Source organism: Gymnoscopelus microlampas (assembly GCF_963454915.1).
Source record: "Gymnoscopelus microlampas genome assembly, chromosome: 1".
In the NCBI taxonomy this organism is placed as follows: Eukaryota; Metazoa; Chordata; class Actinopteri; order Myctophiformes; family Myctophidae; genus Gymnoscopelus; species Gymnoscopelus microlampas.
In genome coordinates this window covers 60,507,036-60,524,076 of record NC_139962.1, presented here as the reverse complement: position 1 = coordinate 60,524,076, position 17,041 = coordinate 60,507,036, and positions in this window count along the sequence as shown.

The following is a 17,041-nucleotide window of genomic DNA, read 5'->3' as shown; positions in this document are numbered from 1 at the left end:
GCCCCACTAGGTGGCGCACTACGCCCACGGTCCCCACTGGGGTGCTCAATGGACTGGGAGGGCTTTGGTGCCCTTGGAGCTAGTGGCAGGTTTTTAACAGTTGATTGAAGACACGCAACATCCTGTCTCAACCCCTCCACCACCCCCAATAACACACCCATCTGCTCTTCGCTGCTGGATTTTGCAACCGACACACCCATCACTTTAGCTTCTGGAGTCACATGAGACTGTTCCAGATTTCTAAGCAGCTCCATTTCAGCTGACAATTCAATGGCCTCTTCTAATGTTTTAGGCTTTGCAGCTCGTAAGCTGACTCGAAAATCACCTGTAGCTAGATGTAATATGAATTGGTCTCTGGCCAACATATCACGGGTGCAGTCATCAGCTGATGGATATGCTCTATTTGCAAGTCTCCTCAATGCATTACCAAATTCCCTGGCCGTCTCATTTGGGCGACGACGGCGGGCAGTGAAGCTAGCCCTGCCCCAATCATCGCTATCAGACGGCTCGAAACACCGTGACATAGCTGCTTTTAACAGGACATAGTTGTTCTTAGCTTCCCTAGGTAGGCCTACATGTCTCGGGCACGCCCGGACAGCAAGAGGGACATGAACTTGAGCTTAAGTGCCTCATCCCAATGATTAACCTCAGCTGCCAGATCAAACTGTTCTGACCAATCAGACCACTCACGGCCTGCTCCTGTGAATGTCTCAGGCATAAAGATCGGACGAGGTGTCTGCCCACCCACAGGACGCACAGAGTGATTAGTGCTAGTAGAGGGTGCGTTCTCATTACCCTCCCCATTACTGCCCCCCAACAACGGGTTATTGTCTGCCTCCAACATTCTAAGGGCTAACTTTACCAAGTGTTAAATTTTGGGAGATACAAGATCCCACCGCTGCCACCAGTAATAAACCTTGTCTCAGGTATGAGAATTGTAAAGAGCCCGCCCACAGAATATTTCTACTGTAAGCATAATAACGGAGGCAGAACTTCCAATGGACATTAATAGAAATCGGATACTTTATTTATTTACTATACTAAAGCAGACAAACACTAATAAAATACTGATAGGTAACCATAGGCAAATCATCACATTACAATTAATTAAATCAGCAGATAAGATTGTCCCCTTTTAAAACAGTTCGAGCATGAATTCATAAAGACCTAAATATAATAATCAAACACATACATGTACTAGAAACTCTAAAACTACTACTTAACTCTCCAAGGATAGGCGACCCCCAACGGGTCTGGACTTTGGCGCTGGGTCAGCAGACTTTGATTGACAGTTTGTGTGATTTGCGTCTGCTCGTCCAACGCCGTGAGCAGCCTCCGTTGGCTTTAGGAGACCACTCGCACAACTGGAGAGCGGGATGATGAAGCACTCCTATTTCGTCCCACTATACTAATATCTCGCCCTGCCTAACACAGCAACCTGTCCCTTGCCCTCCTATCTATCTTCACTGCCGGCAGCCCTAACCGGCATGCGAGCAGCAACCACCCCCCGCAGTGAGTGCAAGACAGAAGCTACGCTGGCTTCGTCTTTGAACTTGAATGAGCTCCGCTCTCCAGACACGTCTAGTCTCTTCTGAGTTCACAGTTTTATAGTGTCCCGTCACCCTCAACACAATCATGTCCAGCCGTGCTTGATCGGCGTCTGTCAGTCACAATCAGGTGCGTGCCATCAGCCTGTGATTGACACGCATTAATGTCCATGTCACTCAGTGCAGGTTCACTACAGATAGATAGATAGATAGATATATACATAGATAGAACATTGCAAATAGAGACTTGACAACATAGATACTTGATAACATCTACAAACAAATAAGCATATTATTTTGTTCTAAATTTCTAAATACTATTTTGACAAAATAAATTAGGGTATAGAAATATACTTTATAGCAAATGGCAGTATGGCACTGTTTGCATTTTAATGTGTGATTTTCTGTGAATACAGGTGTACTTTCGAGGAGGCTGATCTGAAACACACCGTTGGAGGGCCCATCGACCCCCCCCCCGCCCCCCCACTCCCTAGGGGGCCCAGTGTGACTGCACTGCTGCACTGTCTATATCTACACCCCTGATGTGGTCAGTGAGAAGTCAAGTTACTAGAAATGCATTATTGAAATACTTAAATAGTTTAATTTGAATATGAATGAAGGACACCACAGCAATGTTCTTTTCTTTTGTTGTGTAAAATGTTAAAGTGCCACAATCGAAATAAGATGGGTTAATGTGTTAAGGTCGTAACACACGGCAATCGGTTCACGTGGGCGGTACCGCTCGGATCAGCGGTGATCGTGCCGCGATCATTGTCACAAACGAGCATGCGCGCGAGAATTTCACGGGCCCGTGCCCGCCTGCCTCACCGCCCTATATCTGTTATCTGTTGGGAATTGATTACATGAAACAGTCACTTGTGCGTCCAGTCTCAATGTTTGTAAACAAATAATTGGTCTATAGTACTAATAGACACTTAAGTGTAATAGTGTGACACTACTGCCAGCGAAAATAAGCAATTTTACTTACCTTTGAAAACAAAAAACATGGAATATTATACATGATCGCCGTCCTCACGGGGATCGCCTCATTAGACGCAAGGGGGTCTCGTAGTATAGGGGAAAAAATGAATTTGATCGTGGTAATCCGTTGCAAAGCTGTGGCCATTTGAATGTGGCTTGTTTTTACCATAAAGCAGGAGGATAGCCATTTCCCCACAGGAAATAAACAGGAAGCAAACAAGACTTTTTCTTTCCAATTCCGTGTCAATTCCGGGTCTGTCGTCATCTGGCAGTGAAAGCATCATTCATAGGGTAGAGCAGGGGTTCTCAACCTTTTCAGGCCGCGACCCCCAAAATAATGATATTATTTCCCGCGACCCCCCGCGTGCACGCGCGCGGTCCCGTTCGCGCGCGCGAAGGTTATTGAATTATAATAGGTTATTTGATAATTGTTTATTTTCAAAACATTTTTCCAAAAAGTGGGTAAATTGAGTAAATTAACTGATAAAACATGAATTAATGATAACATAAAAAAATATTTTGTTAAAAAAAAAAACCTGGGGGTCGCGACCCCCAGGTTGAGAACCACTGGGGTAGAGAACAGTGCCATCTGGTGGAAAACCACTGAAAACTCGTCAGCCTCGTCAGTTGCAAAATGCACCTTAGCAGAATCTGATAAGGGAATTCGTCAGTGGCAGGAGTGGCAAAGAGTTAACAATCAATTATGTGGACCACCATCAGTCCAATCACGACTGTTCACAAATTCAGAGCCGCTTTCCCAAGCTGATGGTCTCGCTATATGGCCCACTATCAACCACCGAAGCACACACACCCGACTACCTGTACCACCATCTTTGTTTTCAAAATGTGCTACTTCATACAGTCCGTTCATAGAAGACACAAATGTTGATACCGGTTGACAGGCTGTAACTGATAACAATATAAATATCATGCATAAAATAGTTGTAATCTTTTGTTGAATGACGTTTTTATTTGCTAATATTTTTTTTGTAACCAACAATTAAACAGCAGCAACAGTTATATTTCTAATACTCCACTCCAGGTCTCGCTATGGGGAGAGCGCCCTCTAGCGCGAATACAGAAGCATTTCTGATTAATATACCTCCAGGCAGGCCATACCCTGGCTGGAAACCTGATTCGTTCCCCTGAACCGGAAGTCCCGCCTTCCGCTCCTATATATTCAGGGGACAACATCCGTTCTACCCTTTTCGTCTCTTCTGTCGACTAATGCAGACGCACCTCAATTTTTCACCAAAGGATTGTTAGCTTAACTAAGTCTCTAAAAGCCAGGACTGAGCTTCTGCGGCCGCGAGGCGCTGACGTTTCGAGGCGATTAAAACTTTTATTTCATTTTTATTTCCGTAGAAATACGGCACCCATGTAACAGCTCCGCTCCGGCACTGACTGTTCTGGACTAGCTTTGACGCTAACCATTAGCCTTGCTAACTACAGCCTAGCCTAGTAGCCCTTGTTAGCACAAACACTACCAAGAGGCTAACGTGTGATAGCTGTTGGCTAAGCTCACCACTGTTGCTCGGCTATAGCCTTGACTCCCCGTGTTGCGGCCTACTAGCATCAAAGCTAGCATCGACGGGAAATTTGTGGTTGGCAGGCCCAGTCCACAGCGAGTAGGCCGAGAGCCGAAAGCCTCACCACGCCTACGCCTTAGTTGATGCCCTAGAGGCTTACGCTAAGAGCAATGGCGTCGGGGACCAGGAAGAAGACCCGGTCCACCACCGTTCCCCTGCAGAAGTCCTGCGAGAGCCTGATGTCTGGCTTCGACAAACACACACAATGTGTGGCCTGTCTGGGAATCAACCACGCCAGACGGGGGCTCCTTAGGGGAGCGGCCTTCTGCCCTATCTCAGGGGAAACGGACACCAAGTTTCTCTGCAAGCGGCTTAATAAATTCCCCGATGCAACCTCGCCTCTCTCTCCAGACCCCTCACAGGTCGATCCGGGAGAGGAACGAGGCCTTGTGTGCTGCACAGCCTGGAACAAAAGCTTCTACTGTGGAGCGAGCCACGGATTCATACGCTTAGGGCGTCACATGTGGCTGGGATCCAGAACATAGGAGTGGACCTCCTATCCAGGGGTTATTACCATTATGCTGAATGGTCAGTAAACCCGGACATAACAGAACTTCTCTCGGCTCGTTTCGGACGAGCACAGATTGATCTGTTCGCTTCACAAGACGACACAAAGTGCGACTTGTACTTTTCTATAAAGGGGGTTTCCCTGGGTCTGGATGCATTGGCGCATCGCTGGCCTAGGACACTGCTTTACGCTTTCCCCCCGTTGTCCCTTATAAACCCCACACTTGCTAGGGTGCGGGACGAGGGACTGAGTGTGATACTGGTAGCCCCGCGATGGCATCGCTGGCTCTCGGATATCACACCTCTTCTATACGATCACCCTTGGCAGTTGCCGTCACGTATGGATAAGCTGACGCAGGCACAGGGTGGAATCTTCTGCCCACACCCAGAGCACCTGGCACTCTGGGCTTGGCCGGTAAGGGGTTGACACAGACCGTTGGCATACATCGACTTTGGTGCCCTTATCCCAGCGGAGCCAGGGACAAAGGTCCATACAGTCCCCGCCCAAAAGAGTCGGTGGTGTCAGTGAGCCATGAGCAGTGCGGGCTCCTGCGGTGCTTGAGCCCTGCCTGGTTTTCTGTGCGCTGCGCCCCTAGTGGCAAGCACGATCCTAGGTGTTGTTTCCAGGCATGTGATGCCTTGGCTGGTACATTCTGAAAAACTTCAGATTAAACAATCAGGGAGTTCATTAAACCTCTCCCATAGCGAGACCTGGAGCGGAGTATTAGAAATATAATTATAGGTTACTGTTACTGTTACCCCGATTATATGAAATACGAAGCGAGAGGTCTCGCGAAAGACACCCTTCTTGTTGTGGCGACGAGAAGAGACAGTCTTATACTGAAAGGTAGAACGGGTGGTAGAACTGAATATATAAGAGCAGAAGGCGGGACTTCAGGTTCAAGGGAACGAATCAGGTTTCCAGCCAGGGTATGGCCTGCCTGGAGGTATATCAATCAATGCTTCTGTATTCGCGCTAGAGGGCCCTCTCCCCATAGTGAGACCTCTCGCTTCGTATTTCATTTAACCAGGGTTACGACATTAACGTATAGTTTCTGTCATATGTTGGTTGTATCTTTCAGGTCACACATGAAAATCACTCTTACGGTAGATGCTGAAGAATTCTGCCAAAATGGGGAACATCGTTAGAACACCAATAGAAAGTCAATGGGCATGTGGAAACCAACTGAGATGTCGGGAGTGTAAAAAAAAACTTTCTCCATGCAACTCCTTCTCAGATTTGTACCGAAGTGTCGTTAATGGCCAAGACTTATATGTGTTTAATGGAGGTGAATACTACAGACAAGTTGGCGATACTGCCATATACGGAGATTTGTTTACTGAAGCTCAATACTGGAGTGAATTGCAATGTGAATTTCATCAAGATTGGTTCGAAGTTGGTAAAGATGCATACATGTGTGTCCATTGCTTTAATGAGTCAATCAGAGATCAAGAGCGACAGGAGCGACAGAGGAGAGAAGAGGAGAGGAGGAGAGAAGAGGAGAGAAAGAGAGAAGAGGAGAGGAGGAGAGAAGAGGAAAGAAAGAGTGAAGAGGAGATGAGGAGAGAAGTGGAGAGAAAGATAGAGGCGTTGATGAGATGGGAAGAGGAGTGGGAAGAGGAGAGGAGGAGAGAAGAGGAGAGAAAGAGAGAGGCGGTGAGGAGATGGGAAGAGGAGAGGAGGAGAGAAGAGGAAAGAAAGAGAGAAGAGGAGAGGAGGAGAGAAGAGGAGAGAAAGAGAGAGGCGGTGAGGAGATGGGAAGAGGAGAGGAGGAGAGAAGAGAAAAGAAAGAGAGAAGAGGAAAGAAAGAGTGAAGAGTATAGGAGGAGAGAAGTGGAGAGAAAGATAGAGGCGTTGAGGAGAAGGGAAGAGGAGTGGGAAGAGGAGAGGAGGAGCGAAGAGGAGAGGAGGAGCGAAGAGGAAAGAAAGAGTGAAGAGGAGATGAGGAGAGAAGTGGAGAGAAAGATAGAGGCGTTGATGAGATGGGAAGAGGAGTGGGAAGAGGAGAGGAGGAGCGAAGAGGAGAGGAGGAGCGAAGAGGAGAGGAGGAGCGAAGAGGAAAGAAAGAGAGAAGAGGAGAGGAGGAGAGAAGAGGAGAGAAAGAGAGAAGAGGAGAGGAGGAGCGAAGAGGAAAGAAAGAGAGAAGAGGAGAGGAGGAGAGAAGAGGAGAGAAAGAGAGAAGAGGAGAGGAGGAGAGAAGTGGAGAGAAAGATAGAGGCGTTGAGGAGATGGGAAGGGGAGAGGAGGAGCGAAGAGGAAGAGGAGAGAAAGAGAGAAGAGGAGAGAAAGAGAGAAGAGGAGAGAAAGAGAGAAGAGGAAGAGGAGAGAAAGAGAGAAGAGGAAGAGGAGAGAAAGAGAGAAGAGGAGAGGAGGAGAGAAGAGGAAAGAAAGAGAGAAGAGGAGAGGAGGAGAGAAGAGGAGAGAAAGAGAGAAGAGGAGAGGAGGAGAGAAGTGGAGAGAAAGATAGAGGCGTTGAGGAGATGGGAAGGGGAGAGGACACAATTCTGCCAAAATGGGGAACATCGTTAGAACACCAATAGAAAGTCAATGGGCATGTGGAAACCAACTGAGATGTCGGGAGTGTAAAAAAAAACTTTCTCCATGCAACTCCTTCTCAGATTTGTACCGAAGTGTCGTTAATGGCCAAGACTTATATGTGTTTAATGGAGGTGAATACTACAGACAAGTTGGCGATACTGCCATATACGGAGATTTGTTTACTGAAGCTCAATACTGGAGTGAATTGCAATGTGAATTTCATCAAGATTGGTTCGAAGTTGGTAAAGATGCATACATGTGTGTCCATTGCTTTAATGAGTCAATCAGAGATCAAGAGCGACAGGAGCGACAGAGGAGAGAAGAGGAGAGGAGGAGAGAAGAGGAGAGAAAGAGAGAAGAGGAGAGGAGGAGAGAAGAGGAAAGAAAGAGTGAAGAGGAGATGAGGAGAGAAGTGGAGAGAAAGATAGAGGCGTTGATGAGATGGGAAGAGGAGTGGGAAGAGGAGAGGAGGAGAGAAGAGGAGAGAAAGAGAGAGGCGGTGAGGAGATGGGAAGAGGAGAGGAGGAGAGAAGAGGAAAGAAAGAGAGAAGAGGAGAGGAGGAGAGAAGAGGAGAGAAAGAGAGAGGCGGTGAGGAGATGGGAAGAGGAGAGGAGGAGAGAAGAGAAAAGAAAGAGAGAAGAGGAAAGAAAGAGTGAAGAGTATAGGAGGAGAGAAGTGGAGAGAAAGATAGAGGCGTTGAGGAGAAGGGAAGAGGAGTGGGAAGAGGAGAGGAGGAGCGAAGAGGAGAGGAGGAGCGAAGAGGAAAGAAAGAGTGAAGAGGAGATGAGGAGAGAAGTGGAGAGAAAGATAGAGGCGTTGATGAGATGGGAAGAGGAGTGGGAAGAGGAGAGGAGGAGAGAAGAGGAGAGGAGGAGCGAAGAGGAGAGGAGGAGCGAAGAGGAAAGAAAGAGAGAAGAGGAGAGGAGGAGAGAAGAGGAGAGAAAGAGAGAGAGAAAGAGAGAAGAGGAGAGGAGGAGCGAAGAGGAAAGAAAGAGAGAAGAGGAGAGGAGGAGAGAAGAGGAGAGAAAGAGAGAAGAGGAGAGGAGGAGAGAAGTGGAGAGAAAGATAGAGGCGTTGAGGAGATGGGAAGGGGAGAGGAGGAGCGAAGAGGAAGAGGAGAGAAAGAGAGAAGAGGAGAGAAAGAGAGAAGAGGAGAGAAAGAGAGAAGAGGAAGAGGAGAGAAAGAGAGAAGAGGAAGAGGAGAGAAAGAGAGAAGAGGAGAGGAGGAGAGAAGAGGAAAGAAAGAGAGAAGAGGAGAGGAGGAGAGAAGAGGAGAGAAAGAGAGAAGAGGAGAGGAGGAGAGAAGTGGAGAGAAAGATAGAGGCGTTGAGGAGATGGGAAGGGGAGAGGAGGAGCGAAGAGGAAAGAAAGAGAGAAGAGGAGAGGAGGAGCGAAGAGGAAAGAAAGAGAGAAGAGGAGAGGAGGAGCGAAGAGGAGAGGAGGAGCGAAGAGGAAAGAAAGAGAGAAGAGGAGAGGAGGAGCGAAGAGGAAAGAAAGAGAGAAGAGGAGAGGAGGAGCGAAGAGGAAAGAAAGAGAGAAGAGGAGAGGAGGAGCGAAGAGGAAAGAAAGAGAGAAGAGGAGAGGAGGAGCGAAGAGGAAAGAAAGAGAGAAGAGGAGAGGAGGAGCGAAGAGGAAAGAAAGAGAGAAGAGGAGAGGAGGAGAGAAGAGGAGAGGAAGAGAGAAGAGGAGAGGAAGACAGAGGCGTTGATGAGATGGGAAGAGGAGAGGAGGAGAGAAGAGGAGAGAAAGAGAGAAGAGGAGAGGAGGAGAGAAGAGGAGAGAAAGACAGAGGCGGTGAGGAGATGGGAAGAGGAGAGGAGGAGAGAAGAGGAGAGGAGGAGAGAAGAGGAGAGAAAGAGAGAAGAGGAGAGGAGGAGAGAAGAGGAGAGAAAGAGAGAAGAGGAGAGGAGGAGAGAAGAGGAGAGAAAGAGAGAAGAGGAGAGGAGGAGAGAAGAGGAGAGAAAGGTTAAAGAACAACAGCAAAGGGAAAAAGAAGCGGAAGAGAAGAGGCAAGAAGAACTGAATCAAGGATTACAAGAGTCACACAATCAAGCCATAAAGCAGAAAGAGAAACAACAACTTAGTGGCTTCATTTCAGAGGAACTGATGTTCAAGAGAGATGTTCTGATAAGCCATCTGAATGAGTTTGAGGGAAGTTCTGTATCAGCCAGTGGCAGAGATGACCTTCTAGAAATCCTCTCATCAAAATGCAGCATCCCAGTTCCAAAGCTCAGTCTGGCTCAGCTGACTGCTGATGAGCTGCTGAACATCCTGTCAGCCCTGGACACACTTCTGTTTGATGAATGGATCAGTGCTCCTCCGTCCCTCAGCACACTACAACACACCCAAGTGTTCATCACAGAGCTGTGTGCTCTGGCTCTGGAGATATCTGAGGGAGTTTCCCTGCAAAGCATCTCCAATCATGTGCAGTCCCTGGTTAGCTTAACTAAGTCTCTAAAAGCCAGGACTGAGCTTCTGCGGCCGCGAGGCGCTGACGTTTCGAGGCGATTAAAACTTTTATTTCATTTTTATTTCCGTAGAAATACGGCACCCATGTAACAGCTCCGCTCCGGCACTGACTGTTCTGGACTAGCTTTGACGCTAACCATTAGCCTTGCTAACTACAGCCTAGCCTAGTAGCCCTTGTTAGCACAAACACTACCAAGAGGCTAACGTGTGATAGCTGTTGGCTAAGCTCACCACTGTTGCTCGGCTATAGCCTTGACTCCCCGTGTTGCGGCCTACTAGCATCAAAGCTAGCATCGACGGGAAATTTGTGGTTGGCAGGCCCAGTCCACAGCGAGTAGGCCGAGAGCCGAAAGCCTCACCACGCCTACGCCTTAGTTGATGCCCTAGAGGCTTACGCTAAGAGCAATGGCGTCGGGGACCAGGAAGAAGACCCGGTCCACCACCGTTCCCCTGCAGAAGTCCTGCGAGAGCCTGATGTCTGGCTTCGACAAACACACACAATGTGTGGCCTGTCTGGGAATCAACCACGCCAGACGGGGGCTCCTTAGGGGAGCGGCCTTCTGCCCTATCTCAGGGGAAACGGACACCAAGTTTCTCTGCAAGCGGCTTAATAAATTCCCCGATGCAACCTCGCCTCTCTCTCCAGACCCCTCACAGGTCGATCCGGGAGAGGAACGAGGCCTTGTGTGCTGCACAGCCTGGAACAAAAGCTTCTACTGTGGAGCGAGCCACGGATTCATACGCTTAGGGCGTCACATGTGGCTGGGATCCAGAACATAGGAGTGGACCTCCTATCCAGGGGTTATTACCATTATGCTGAATGGTCAGTAAACCCGGACATAACAGAACTTCTCTCGGCTCGTTTCGGACGAGCACAGATTGATCTGTTCGCTTCACAAGACGACACAAAGTGCGACTTGTACTTTTCTATAAAGGGGGTTTCCCTGGGTCTGGATGCATTGGCGCATCGCTGGCCTAGGACACTGCTTTACGCTTTCCCCCCGTTGTCCCTTATAAACCCCACACTTGCTAGGGTGCGGGACGAGGGACTGAGTGTGATACTGGTAGCCCCGCGATGGCATCGCTGGCTCTCGGATATCACACCTCTTCTATACGATCACCCTTGGCAGTTGCCGTCACGTATGGATAAGCTGACGCAGGCACAGGGTGGAATCTTCTGCCCACACCCAGAGCACCTGGCACTCTGGGCTTGGCCGGTAAGGGGTTGACACAGACCGTTGGCATACATCGACTTTGGTGCCCTTATCCCAGCGGAGCCAGGGACAAAGGTCCATACAGTCCCCGCCCAAAAGAGTCGGTGGTGTCAGTGAGCCATGAGCAGTGCGGGCTCCTGCGGTGCTTGAGCCCTGCCTGGTTTTCTGTGCGCTGCGCCCCTAGTGGCAAGCACGATCCTAGGTGTTGTTTCCAGGCATGTGATGCCTTGGCTGGTACATTCTGAAAAACTTCAGATTAAACAATCAGGGAGTTCATTAAACCTCTCCCATAGCGAGACCTGGAGCGGAGTATTAGAAATATAATTATAGGTTACTGTTACTGTTACCCCGATTATATGAAATACGAAGCGAGAGGTCTCGCGAAAGACACCCTTCTTGTTGTGGCGACGAGAAGAGACAGTCTTATACTGAAAGGTAGAACGGGTGGTAGAACTGAATATATAAGAGCAGAAGGCGGGACTTCAGGTTCAAGGGAACGAATCAGGTTTCCAGCCAGGGTATGGCCTGCCTGGAGGTATATCAATCAATGCTTCTGTATTCGCGCTAGAGGGCCCTCTCCCCATAGTGAGACCTCTCGCTTCGTATTTCATTTAACCAGGGTTACGACATTAACGTATAGTTTCTGTCATATGTTGGTTGTATCTTTCAGGTCACACATGAAAATCACTCTTACGGTAGATGCTGAAGAATTCTGCCAAAATGGGGAACATCGTTAGAACACCAATAGAAAGTCAATGGGCATGTGGAAACCAACTGAGATGTCGGGAGTGTAAAAAAAAACTTTCTCCATGCAACTCCTTCTCAGATTTGTACCGAAGTGTCGTTAATGGCCAAGACTTATATGTGTTTAATGGAGGTGAATACTACAGACAAGTTGGCGATACTGCCATATACGGAGATTTGTTTACTGAAGCTCAATACTGGAGTGAATTGCAATGTGAATTTCATCAAGATTGGTTCGAAGTTGGTAAAGATGCATACATGTGTGTCCATTGCTTTAATGAGTCAATCAGAGATCAAGAGCGACAGGAGCGACAGAGGAGAGAAGAGGAGAGGAGGAGAGAAGAGGAGAGAAAGAGAGAAGAGGAGAGGAGGAGAGAAGAGGAAAGAAAGAGTGAAGAGGAGATGAGGAGAGAAGTGGAGAGAAAGATAGAGGCGTTGATGAGATGGGAAGAGGAGTGGGAAGAGGAGAGGAGGAGAGAAGAGGAGAGAAAGAGAGAGGCGGTGAGGAGATGGGAAGAGGAGAGGAGGAGAGAAGAGGAAAGAAAGAGAGAAGAGGAGAGGAGGAGAGAAGAGGAGAGAAAGAGAGAGGCGGTGAGGAGATGGGAAGAGGAGAGGAGGAGAGAAGAGAAAAGAAAGAGAGAAGAGGAAAGAAAGAGTGAAGAGTATAGGAGGAGAGAAGTGGAGAGAAAGATAGAGGCGTTGAGGAGAAGGGAAGAGGAGTGGGAAGAGGAGAGGAGGAGCGAAGAGGAGAGGAGGAGCGAAGAGGAAAGAAAGAGTGAAGAGGAGATGAGGAGAGAAGTGGAGAGAAAGATAGAGGCGTTGATGAGATGGGAAGAGGAGTGGGAAGAGGAGAGGAGGAGAGAAGAGGAGAGGAGGAGCGAAGAGGAGAGGAGGAGCGTAGAGGAAAGAAAGAGAGAAGAGGAGAGGAGGAGAGAAGAGGAGAGAAAGAGAGAGAGAAAGAGAGAAGAGGAGAGGAGGAGCGAAGAGGAAAGAAAGAGAGAAGAGGAGAGGAGGAGAGAAGAGGAGAGAAAGAGAGAAGAGGAGAGGAGGAGAGAAGTGGAGAGAAAGATAGAGGCGTTGAGGAGATGGGAAGGGGAGAGGAGGAGCGAAGAGGAAGAGGAGAGAAAGAGAGAAGAGGAGAGAAAGAGAGAAGAGGAGAGAAAGAGAGAAGAGGAAGAGGAGAGAAAGAGAGAAGAGGAAGAGGAGAGAAAGAGAGAAGAGGAGAGGAGGAGAGAAGAGGAAAGAAAGAGAGAAGAGGAGAGGAGGAGAGAAGAGGAGAGAAAGAGAGAAGAGGAGAGGAGGAGAGAAGTGGAGAGAAAGATAGAGGCGTTGAGGAGATGGGAAGGGGAGAGGAGGAGCGAAGAGGAAAGAAAGAGAGAAGAGGAGAGGAGGAGCGAAGAGGAAAGAAAGAGAGAAGAGGAGAGGAGGAGCGAAGAGGAGAGGAGGAGCGAAGAGGAAAGAAAGAGAGAAGAGGAGAGGAGGAGCGAAGAGGAAAGAAAGAGAGAAGAGGAGAGGAGGAGCGAAGAGGAAAGAAAGAGAGAAGAGGAGAGGAGGAGCGAAGAGGAAAGAAAGAGAGAAGAGGAGAGGAGGAGCGAAGAGGAAAGAAAGAGAGAAGAGGAGAGGAGGAGCGAAGAGGAAAGAAAGAGAGAAGAGGAGAGGAGGAGCGAAGAGGAAAGAAAGAGAGAAGAGGAGAGGAGGAGAGAAGAGGAGAGGAAGAGAGAAGAGGAGAGGAAGACAGAGGCGTTGATGAGATGGGAAGAGGAGAGGAGGAGAGAAGAGGAGAGAAAGAGAGAAGAGGAGAGGAGGAGAGAAGAGGAGAGAAAGACAGAGGCGGTGAGGAGATGGGAAGAGGAGAGGAGGAGAGAAGAGGAGAGGAGGAGAGAAGAGGAGAGAAAGAGAGAAGAGGAGAGGAGGAGAGAAGAGGAGAGAAAGAGAGAAGAGGAGAGGAGGAGAGAAGAGGAGAGAAAGAGAGAAGAGGAGAGGAGGAGAGAAGAGGAGAGAAAGGTTAAAGAACAACAGCAAAGGGAAAAAGAAGCGGAAGAGAAGAGGCAAGAAGAACTGAATCAAGGATTACAAGAGTCACACAATCAAGCCATAAAGCAGAAAGAGAAACAACAACTTAGTGGCTTCATTTCAGAGGAACTGATGTTCAAGAGAGATGTTCTGATAAGCCATCTGAATGAGTTTGAGGGAAGTTCTGTATCAGCCAGTGGCAGAGATGACCTTCTAGAAATCCTCTCATCAAAATGCAGCATCCCAGTTCCAAAGCTCAGTCTGGCTCAGCTGACTGCTGATGAGCTGCTGAACATCCTGTCAGCCCTGGACACACTTCTGTTTGATGAATGGATCAGTGCTCCTCCGTCCCTCAGCACACTACAACACACCCAAGTGTTCATCACAGAGCTGTGTGCTCTGGCTCTGGAGATATCTGAGGGAGTTTCCCTGCAAAGCATCTCCAATCATGTGCAGTCCCTGGTGGGGTCAATCAGCCAATCAGCTTGTAATGATTTTGAGAGTTTCCTGCTGACTCAAGCCCTATATCTAAACCTCATGCACCTTTTCACTGACTATGGCAGCTTTGACACTGATGGAGCCCTCATAGCCAAAGCATGGGCTAAGGATGAGCTTTCCACTGAGCATCTCTTTCTGATCGAATTCCTCAGCAACCTCACATCATCACTACAGAGTGCCATTGAGAGAGCCTCTGCATTGATTTTAACAACGGAAATCCAGTGCTTGAAGTTTCTCTTGTCCACACTCACACATCTAAATGGCAATGAGTCCCACACAGAATCCACTGAAATGCTCCTCAGACTTGTGCAAACAAACCAATGGACCCCAACAGAAGCATTGACTCTGCTCAAAGTGCTGTCAAAGAAATATGCAGATGATGCTCCAATAACTGAAGTCCTCACGTGGGTACAAATGTATGACATATCACCAGAGTGGACAGATGACTCTGGGCACTCTCTCATCCAGGTTCTTGACATTGATGGCCCGGAGAGATTCCAACTGGATTTTCAAAAGTCTCTCAGAAAGCAAGATGAAGAGAAGAGGCAAGAAGAACTGAATCAAAGACTACAAGAGTCACACAATCAAGCCAAAGAGAAACAACAACTTAGTGGCTTCATTTCAGAGGAACTGATGTTCAAGAGAGATGTTCTGATAAGCCATCTGAATGAGTTTGAGGGAAGTTCTGTATCAGCCAGTGGCAGAGATGACCTTCTAGAAATCATCTCGTCAAAATGCAGCATCCCAGTTCCAAAGCTCAGTCTGGCTCAGCTGACTGCTGATGAGCTGCGGAACGTCCTGTCAGCCCTGGACAAACTTCTGTTTGATGAATGGATCAGTGCTCCTCCGTCCCTCAGCACACTACAACACACCCAAGTGTTCATCACAGAGCTGTGTGCTCTGGCTCTGGAGATATCTGAGGGAGTTTCCCTGCAAAGCATCTCCAAGCATGTGCAGTCCCTGGTGGGGTCAATCAGCCAATCAGCTTGTAATGATGTTGAGAGTTTCCTGCTGACTCAAGCCCTATATCTAAACCTCATGCACCTTTTCACTGACTATGGCAGCTGTGACACTGATGGAGCCCTCATAGCCAAAGCATGGGCTAAGGATGAGCTTTCCACTGAGCATCTTTTTCTGATCGAATTCCTCAGCAACCTCACATCATCACTACAGAGTGCCGTTGAGAGAGCCTCTGCATTGATTTTAACAACGGAAATCCAGTGTTTGAAGTTTCTCTTGTCCACACTCACACATCTAAATGGCAATGAGTCCCACACAGAATCCACTGAAATGCTCCTCAGACTTGTGCAAACAAACCAATGGGCCCCAACAGAAGCATTGACTCTGCTCAAAGTGCTGTCAAAGAAATATGCAGATGATGCTCCAATAACTGAAGTCCTCACGTGGGTACAAATGTATGACATATCACCAGAGTGGACAGATGACTCTGGGCACTCTCTCATCCAGGTTATTGACATTGATGGCCAGGAGAGATTCCAGCTGGATTTTCAAAAGTCTCTCAGAAAGCAAGATGAGAGCAGTCTAGTCGCACTAGTCGCTCTAGCAAAATTAAAAATTATCAGGAATGTGGATGATTCCTCGATTGATATGATAAAGAACATCCTGCAAAATTCAGACAATGCCCCTAAAAATGTGCCATTTATGAAAGATTCCTTTAAATGTGTAAACCTGAATGCAGATGCCATGCAAAACTCTCTGTCTCAGCTCTGCAAGGCAGTTTTTGACACGAAAGGCTGGTGGCCCACAGTGAAGCAGATGCTACAGTGGTGTGTGCTGGTGCTGACTGAAAAGAGTGGAGCGCTACATCTGGTTGGTTTGGAAGAGGACCCATGTGTCACAGCAATGTTTGCAGCCACACAAGTCTTGATGGGAAACAAACTCAACGTTGTGCTGTCCTCTGACGTTCACGCAGAGGAGGAAACTAATAAGGAGTGGTCTGACTTCTACAAGCATCTTGAAATTTCTCTTAACACAAACATGAAGAAACCTAATGCATTACACAGGGATGTCTACAAAGCAGACATTGTGTATGGAACCATGGATGACTTTGTCACTGATTACTTTCATTATGGCTTAGAGGTGATGGAAACAGGGAACCCTCAGCCCAGTCGTGAATTTGTCATCAAAGAAAGAAGCCTCAATAATTCCCATAATCTTGAGCTTTTGAGGCTCAAGGACAATGATGCCCTGGTAAGCCTAATGGGTAAATTTCACAGTGAGAATATGGAAGTGAAACACAAGTTAATTATGGCTCTTTTTCAGGTTATTCTCATCAATCTAAATAGTGACACAAACACTGGCAACGTAATTGTCACCATTTTGCAAAAGAATACTGGAAAGGCATTGCCTTCTAATGAGGTCATTCTGCTGACGTTTCTTGAGAATCTCCTGAGACTGGTTTCCACAGAAACAGGAGCTGAGGAAAACAGACCATCCCCTGAAGGCAAATTGTGTTTGGAGATTCTATTTGCCTCTGCAGTGCAATTCCAAGAATCAGCAACTACAAAAGAACTCTTCCAGTTGGCTTCAAATCTTGGAGAACTGTGGTCACCATTAGAGGCCTTAAACCTCCTTGGAGCATTAATTGACCATCATCATGATGAAGGCTGTATTTCCATCAAGAAGATTTTATGTATGATGGCAACATATCAGATTTCTTCCAAGTGGACTGATGAGAACAAACAATCTCTCATTCAGATTTTAGTTTCATGTGGAACAGATAAGATGATCCAACAACTAGAACAAAGTCTTAGAGCTGAGAAAAGAAGCATAGATGCTATTTTTGATGAAATAAGGCAGATGAAAGACATTGATGAACCAACATTGATGAAAGTAGAAGTAGTAGTAAACCATGTATCAAACCTGATTGAAACCGGTAAAATTGAAAACCACACAGATGTACAGCTAGCTAGAAATCT